Genomic DNA, 9,162 nt, shown 5'->3' with positions numbered 1-9,162 from the left:
TGGGAATTGATTTCTCACTTTCTGTCTGTCTTTCTGGTAAGCGCACACGCCCTATACCAAAAACCTCTCCCCAAAAAAAGAGAGTGACCTATTTTCATGTATGTGTGAAACGCTGGATGATAAAGATTAACTCAGGTAAGCCTGCACTGGAGATCACGTCCCTCTAAGGCGTCTCCTGGACCCAGTCTTTTGAGAGTAAAGCTGAGACTCCTGCCTGACCTGAGAACAGAGGAAGGAGATAGTGGAGGTAGAAAGAGGCCCATTGCCATGACCAACACTTCTTCTGAGAGGCGAGATGTTCCCAAAGGAGCAGTTCGGAAGCATTTGGGTTTTTGTTGTTGCTTTTGGTCACAACAATCAGGCTGGGGGCACTACAAGCATTTAAGTGCATGTGGGAGGAGAGTCAGGAATGCTACGTGTCTAAAGGTCTTGCAATGTGGTCAGAGAAGAATTGTCCCACCTTCTGTATAAATTCTGAATGCCTACTGAAATATTCATGTAAGTATAAAGGTTGTTTATCATTATCTGAGCCTAGAAGTAACCATGTTACACATGAACACAATATTATTACATATGAAAATCTATTTTTAAGGTTTTTTTTAAAGTATTTAAAGAATTATTTTATTTAATCTTGTTCATCATTTTTATTTTATTTTTATTTTTGATTTGACCAGAGAAAGACAGAGGGAGAGAGAGGGAAAGTGATCAAGCAAGCCGCCAACCAGCTGCTCCATAATTTTTTTTTTAATTGCCAGAGATCATGTACTTGCCAGAGAATGAGTGAGAGAAAATGATCAATTGGGTGTGATCATACCACGATTCTTTTTCCTCCATTTCTCCATCTCATCAGAACTGTGGACATGCACACACATGAACATGGTGTGTTTTTCAAGCCTCTGTGGCTGAGACTCAAACCATGATCAGCCATTTGGGATCTGGCTCCTTATGCATAGGACTTAACTGCTGGGGCTGGCCTCTTAAAAATTTTTTTAGGGGTTGGCAGGCAGCATGGTGGTTGGGGCTTAAACTCTCACTGGGCACATGTGCGTGCGTGCCCAAGACCCTGAGTGGAGAATGGAGGAGAAGGGATTGTGGCATGGCCATCCCCCCTGGGTGGTCATTTCTCGCTTTCTGTCTCTCTCTCTCTCTCTTTCTCGTGAGTGCACGTGCCCTATAGCAAAAAACTCTCCAGAAAAAAAATAGGTCCCTGTCGTTCTGTCTCTTTCATGGAAGAAATAAATAAACTAAAAGATACCAATTTTCATTAATTTTTAAAATTGATAAATTATAATTATATTACATCTATAGAGCATGATGTCATGTATACACGCACACACTATGGAAGTTTTTTTGAAGGTTGTCTTAATATCTACTGAATTCTTTTAGGAATGCAGCTATAATAAAAATGAAGAGAGTACTTCATTTTATTTTGAGACTTGCAGTGCCTTTTACATCATTTCGTCATTGAGGCAGTATCACTCAAGGCTCTGGAGTCGGCAGTCTAACACACACACCCGTGTTTGTCTGCATGCTAGCACTTGCCCCTGGGTAGATAATCTGACTACTCCACTGTATATTTTCTAGTGTGTTTGTACCTACACTTCATATGTTGAAATACATATTATTTTGTTTAAATTGTTAGATTTCTTGTCATTTCTCTTTTGTATTACCATTAGTGCATTATGTTGATTTTTAAAAATATATGTTTAAGGGAGTGATATACACACAATGATTTCCATTTCAAGTAAAGGGCATTTGTGAAAAGGGATCGTTGAAGCCGGCACTGTTGAGAACCGAGTGCCTGTCCAGGAGCGGAGCTGTCTTGGAGGGTCCCCCCTAGTGGTAGATGTTGGATGGTCACCCTCCCACAAGGAGAAAACAGAATCTCCACGTGTCAGCCCCAGGGAGGTCCAGAATGGGGATTCTGTGTAATTCAAAATAGCTCTACTCGATTCTGAAAGACTTCCTTTCATCAAAGGAGGTAGAATTCCCGACAAGCTTTGACACATTTACTAAACATGGAAATGAAATTCAGACTCTTTTCCTCTGGCAACATAACTGCCCAAATTTTAAAAATTATCTTTAAAATCTGGGCCGATTCTGACACAATGGTAATATACTGCTCAAGAGAAGCCAGACCCCAGATTCCACATGGCAACTGCAGTTTGGATCCCCAGCCCAGTCAGTCTGAAACACACCAGGCGTGTGTGTACCAGTGTTCAAGTTATGGCTGGAGGGCTGGAGGAAGGGGATTGTGGTAAGATCAGACTCTGAGAAGGGATCCTTTCTTTCCTCTTCTCCCCTCTCCCTTCCTCGCCCTCCAGTGCCTGTGCCTATATTTGGGCCAGCTGAGATCCGCTGGATTTATGGTGTGGTGGTTCTGTTAGGGGTGCCTTCTGTCTCTCATTCTCACATGGAAAAAATCAATAAACTTTAAAAAATAATAAAATAAATAAAATAGAGCTGCTCTGGCATTCTAAGCTTAATGCACAGAGAAAATATGCCATCAAATAGGAAAATGAATCAAAGTGGTTTACCTCATCTGATCAGGAGCATGTGTGTTCCAAACACTTTGGGGGCATGAAAGGTTATGTTGTCACCCCTGTAACTGTGAACATCACGGATTTTGCCATGTAGTTTCTGGAATGTATGGCATTTCTTACACTGGCTTTTGTTGTAATTCACCATTGCTTGTTTCTCTTCTGACAGAATCATTCCCCTTCAGAACAGAAAAGGAGATCTGAAGTAGAAGATGTCAATAACCACTTCTCTGAGCTGCCTTTGGCTTTCCAGCCCGACTTTAATTCTCATCTTTATGTACAAAAACAAGGGTAGGTTTACATGGAAAGCAAAACACAGGACAATAGATGGATTCCTAGAAGGTTCCATAGCAGATAGTGTTTATGGAGTAAGTTTCCTGCTTAATTCAGGAGACAGGACTCTGTTCAAATTTAATTTGCTTTAACAAAACAAGGAGTCTTTGAAAAGTTTATGGAAAAACTCCATAAAGTCACACATTAAAAACACATTTTAGAAATCAGCAAGTGGCATGGTGATTAAGGTGCTGGACTCCCACATGGCTGGCTACGGTTTGAATCCTGAATCTGGTGGCTTGCTTTCTCATTTTCCCTCTCTCTGTCTCTCTCTGGTAAGTGCATGCGACCTATAGAAATTTTAATAATAATAATAAAATTAAATAATTATTTTTTGAAAAACACCACACTTTGGGACTAGCAGATGGCATGGTGGTTAAGGCACCACATGGCCAACCACGGTTTGAGTCCTGGACCTGGTGGCTTGCTTTCTCACTTTCTCTCTCTGTCTCTGTCTCTCTCTGGTCAAATAAATAAATGAATGAATAAATAAAATAGTTTTTTAAAAATCACATTTTAATTATTATTTCTATGTGAAATTACATTATGCAAATTTTACCAATGAAGAGTTACAATGATGTGGATTCTATGCCTATACACAAAGATTTGTTTGGTTACCTTGGCCAACATAGTTCTCCCTGGGCCTTCGAGTCCTCATCTATAAAATGAGGGAGTTAAACTCAAATGAATTTTAACATACTTTCCAGTTTTATAAATCTGAGAATCGAAGTAAATTTGTAAACATAATTTTTTTAAATTATCAACATGGAATTATCCATAGTAAGTCATAGGACTCTGTTCACTCTCAGACAAAATTACACAAAAAATGTAAACCAGGAACCAGCAGATGGCTTACTGCTTCCATCACTGGACTCCCGCATAGTTAGCCACCGTTTGAGTCCTGGATCTGGTGGCTTAAAATTCTCTCACATGTATTTGCACATGCCCAAAATCCTGAGAGGAGAATAAAGGAGAAGGGATTGTGGCATGGCCATCCCCTCTGGGGGGGTGATTTCTCACTGTCTGTCTCTCTGTCTCTCTGGCACATAACATGTACCCTATAGACAAAAGAACTCTCTCTCTAAAAAAAAAGATAAACTAATTTTCATAGAAGAATAGTATACTTAAGAAGGCTAATATAATGGAATAAACATAACAAATGCTAAATATATGTATTCCTGGTTACCTGACTGGGATAGAACATCGAGAGTTAACCATATTTTTAGGTGTTTTCCATACTATGGGCTTAGAATAAGGAAATGTCGTGTTTGCCTTTTTAAAATATCGCCCCTGGGATCTAAGAATTTGAGAGCAGAGGGGGCCTTACAAAGCATTTGGAGTCCCTCATTGGTTAGCACTAATCTTGAAGAAATTCATGACTGGGATCTTCTGGTTACTTTCCAGAAGAAGTCCTCCCTTCTGCAGTTGGGGTGATCGTATCATTGATCATCCAGACTGTAGAACATGTAAGCGTGAAGGGACACTCATTAATTACAGGGACAGCAGGTGTGAACTGGGCCTGGCCCTGCAGCTTAGACTGCAGCGTCCCTCTATGCCCAGTGCACATTCTTCAAGGTAGGAATGTCTCCAGGTGAATTGGACTGACTCATCTTCACCTCCACCTCCACCAAAAAGACAAGAACACCTTCCACTTTAACTCTTTCAAAGACAGTTGGGGTGGAAGACTGTTAAAGGGTCCTTATAGCCTGTTCTTTACTCGCTCTTTTCTATACTCACTCAGTTGAAGATCAGGCACCTTCTATGATGTTAGGCTACATAGTATTAAAAGAAAAACTTTAGACAAATAACATTTCAGAGTGTTTAATTGAGCAAAGAATAATTCATGAATCAGGCAACCCCTGAACTGGTTCTGAGGAACTCTCGAACTGCCATGTGGCTGGATAATATTTTTAGGCAGAACAGAAAATGGAAGTGAGGTAGAAAAACTGGATTGGTTATGGATGGGCATTTGCCTTGTTTGAACATGGTTTGCAGAGTAGATCATCTGAGGTTGACTGAGCCCAGCTTCTGCAATTGGCTGTGATCCAGCTATTGGTTAGGAATCAGATTCGTAAGTTACGTTTTCAGTTTGTTCTTGTACTGTTAGGTTGCAGTTCATAGTAACTGAAATATGCTAGTATGGAAGCTTTCTTGGTCCAAATTTAGTTTGCTTTAACAATACAAGGAGTCTTCAAAAGTTTATGGAAAATGCATATTGAAAAAACTATGTATGGGCTTTACTTTTTTTTTCTTTTTGCACCAAGGTAAACTCATACTTTAATTCCACTTTCCCATGAACTCTTTGAAATCCCGTTGTATAGATTTTGGAAATAGCAGGGATGAAAAAACGTGATGCCTACCTATATGGGGTTTATAATTTCAAAGAGGAGGACTACGAGAAAGAAAAAAGCTGCCACTGAATCCGAAGTTGACCTCCACTGTCACCCACACCTCTTTTCTGAGGATCTGGCCTGGCTCTCCAAGTTAGAGCCTGAGTTCTGTTCAACATACACCACTCCCCATAACCCAGTGTCACACAAGCCACCTGAGACTGACAGACCAAGGCAGACACAAGACCCTACATCTTTATGTTGTGTAATGCTACTTTTAAATGCAAAAGCATAAGCATTTAGTTCATATGTTAGATCACAGAAGTTATATAGCTTATATTTCAAAATCTCATACATTTACATGCATTTTGTCCTTTTTCAAAAGCTTATTTTTTCTATGACCAAAAGTGAGAGAGAGAGAGACAATAAAAGAGGCAGTGATAGTAAGAGACACAAAAAGAGACCCAACACGGTCTTGACATCCATCAGACTGAGTCCCAGATCATTCTCAGGGAGGTCGCCAGATGCCAACTCCAAACCTGGAGTCAGCTAGTAGACTGTCACTGCTGTGCCATCGCCTGGCCCCTTCGTTTAGTTCTTACTATAATAGAACAGTGGACATGCCACCCCAAACTAATTCAACTATTTTAATTTTGCTCCTCGGTATTTGTACGTGTTACCAACACTCTGCCTTCAGGTTACTGAGGAGTTAAGTTGGCCAAAAAAGAAAAGGAACTGTGGGGTATCCTCTTTTCCCTCCCTTGGCATTGTTCTCAGTTTAAGTGGCTAGCTAACGGAAGTAAAAAGAGTCAGTAGGAAGAATATGTTAGGGCTTCTTGGTCATTCCTGTTTCTTTGAATTCCACTGCCTTCTTTCTGTATTCAAAGCAAGCTCTGGTCCAAGCTTCTGGTCCCAAAGGAAAGCTTGGTGACTGAACTGACAGCACCCCTGCTGGCTCAGTTCTGGAGGTACACCCTTACCTTGGGTTCATTCTGAGTCTCACTGAGCTCCACGCTGTGCTCATAGGCCACATGGATGCAACAAGTTAAGCAGGTGACAAGGAACAACAGATATATATCTTACATGGACCTATTCTGCTTATCTAATTTGCTCTAGTATCCCATTTGACTAACTTAAAAAAAAAAAAAACCCATGCTCAGGGGCCAGCTTGGAGGTTAAGGGCCAGATCCCATATGGTTGACTGCACTGCACTGATTGAGTCCCACACCCTGCAGCTTGAGAATCATGCCGGGCACGTGTACATGCATGGCCCAAATCCTGAGAGGAGAATAGAGAAGGAATTGCAGCATGGCCATCCCCCTTACGGGGTGATTTCTCACTTTCTCACATTTTCCCTACTCTCTCTTTCTCTGTCTCTGGACATGTTCTATAGCAAAAAGTAAACACAGCAACAACCAAAAAAACCCCTCAGGTTCAGAGATAAACATATTAAAGGCTGGACGGTGGCAGTAGAATGAAATGCTCCATGAGGCTGACCTACATGGGAAGGACTGAGGTTTGCATGTAGACACATCCCTGAGTATGGCAGGCAAGTGTACACCCATGATCCAGGGGCTGGGGGTGGGTCATGGCATCAAGTCCTTGTTGGAGTGGCCTCTGTGTCTGTGTGTGTGTGTGTGTGTGTGTGTGTGTGTGTTTCACTCATGGAAGAAACAAATATATAAAAAGAGATAAATGTACTAAATTTCCAGTCCAATATAACAACAGAGTATTAAAGTAAAGGTGAAACCATTCTCAGCATAGATTCTGCAGGACCATACGTTTCGTGTGCCCAGAGAGTCAGCCAGCAGTGTGGGTGTGCGTGATAAAAGGGACAGGGGAGAGTAGTGGGCAGTACACACGGCGGGCCCCTCCCGGTCGAGAGAGCACAACACCGGCAGCCCAGGCTCTAGGCAGTACCCTTGGATAAGTTACTTATTCTCTCTGTGCCCCAGATATTTGCTTGTAAAATGATGATAAAAATAATAGCTAACTCACAATGTTGTTGTGAGGATTAAGTTTTCATATATATAAACATGTAGAATCATAGTTCTTGGCACCTAGCAAGACCTGAATAAAGATTAGCTATTTGCTGGTGGAGATGAATGTATGAGTCTGTCATGGCTTCATAGCTCTGGCTCCTCTGAGGCCATGCTCAGCGGCCAACTTCCTGACAGTAATTTAGCAGCCTATATAAATCTGCATACAGGCAAAGACTGCTTGCCAGTCCCAGGTCTCATTGGAAAGTAATAAATAGGTATTCTGGTCTACAAATTCTAAAGCCCCAAACAAAAACCTACAGAGGGAAGTAATTAGGCCTGGCAAGGCTTTATGGTGGAAGTAGCCAATGCACAGGAATAATAATAATAGGGTGGAATAATAGGATGCAGTGTGGCATGGCCAGATACCATTGTTCTCTCACTTTCACGGATGAAGAAACGAAGGCACAAGGGAAACAGTCATTCACCAAACACAACGTGTGAAGTGGCAGGCCCGGACTTTGAACCCAGACTTGCTGTAGCCATGTGCACACTCCCACCATACACTCGGTGCCATCTCTCCATATATAGATATGAGGGACTTCCAAAAAAGTTTATGGAAAAATGGAATTAAAGTACAAGTTTATTTTGGTGCAAAAAAATATTGAGGGACCAGCAGGTAACATAGTGGTTAAGGCACTAGGCTCCCACGTAGCCAACTGCAATTCCAGTTCTGGACCTGGTGTCCTGAAATGCATGCCAGGTGTGTGTGTGTGCATGCCCAAAATCTCAAGAGGGGAATGCAGAAGGGATTGTGTGTGGCCACCCCTCCGGGGGGGCAAGGAGGGGATTTCTTGCTTTCTGTCTCTCCGTTTCTCTCTGTTTCTCTGGCAAGCACACACACCTATAGCAAAAAAAAAAAAAAAAAAAACTCAGAAAAATAATAATAAAATCCAAAGGTTTTTTTCCCCATAATATACATTTGCCAGGTACTTTTGGAAGACCCTTGGCATTGCTGCCTCTGAGGTTGTCAAACAACAGGCAGAGACACTGTGGGTCTTTCTCAGGGGAGCAATGGATCCAACCAGATACACAGAGGCAAGGAATGCTTGAGTGGCAGCTGAAGGGAAGAGCTGACAGTCACCAGGCGACACTACGGATGTCTTGCTTCATCTGGGAACATTAATGCTAGAGAGCTGCTCTTTGGGTTCTAAAAGCCGGAAGCAGTTCCAGAATTTCCATTTATAAGCAAGATAACAGTGGAAAGAAAGTTTCATGTTTGTCAGGAATTGGAGGCCTTTGGGAATGCATGGAGTCCATATAGGAAGTGTGTGTTCTGCTCAAACTATGACATAAAAGTTAAAATTGAGAGGGTGGGAACACCATTGTTTTTTTTTTCTTTTTCTACTTTTATTTATAAAGAACACAATTCCTCCCGACACAGACACGCACAATTTCAAGGAGGAGCCTATTAAAAACAACATGACAACAACAGAACTGGGAGAACAGTGGGACCTTATCTAACAACAGACCCTCCAGAGGTTTAGATGAAGTCCAAGGAGAAGGTTCTTCGAGAGGAGAAAAGGAGGAAGCAGTTAATGTCTTTGAGATGTTGGGAAAACAAACACCACTAAGATGTGAGGGAACCTCCTTGTGATTTCTCACAACACTACTGTGTGTGGACCAGTGCTCCTCCGTGCCCCATGAGGAAACAGACAACAGAGGACTGTCAGTCAGCCAAGTACGCTCGTGGTTGTACTTAACGTCTTACAGGGTACATAGGAAGCGTAATCTTGATCCAGTCTTCAAACACTGTCTCTCAATCTCAGACCTTGATTTGAGCACAAAGACAAGTGTGATTTGATCCAATGCTGATTAACCTAAAGTTGTTTTAGGAAAGTTCTTCCTATTAATAAAAAGCCTCTGATGTAAAAATCACATCATTATGGTTCCTGGTGTTTTTGATGAATGTGTATATGT

General features: G+C 41.7%; 1 long non-coding RNA gene across 1 annotated transcript; it reads left to right on the top strand.

Annotated features, from left to right (window-relative positions):
* On the top strand, positions 1-8,932 carry LOC106733337 (uncharacterized). Its single transcript, XR_001369459.2, has 3 exons — positions 1-36; positions 2,710-2,831; positions 8,627-8,932. It is a non-coding gene; the product is annotated as an uncharacterized LOC106733337 (long non-coding RNA).
* The last annotated feature ends 230 nt before the right edge of the window (positions 8,933-9,162 follow it).

This window comes from Tupaia chinensis, unplaced genomic scaffold (genome assembly GCF_000334495.1).
Source record: "Tupaia chinensis unplaced genomic scaffold, TupChi_1.0 Scaffold143584_1, whole genome shotgun sequence".
In the NCBI taxonomy this organism is placed as follows: Eukaryota; Metazoa; Chordata; class Mammalia; order Scandentia; family Tupaiidae; genus Tupaia; species Tupaia belangeri.
This window is presented reverse-complemented; position numbering and strand designations above follow the sequence as displayed.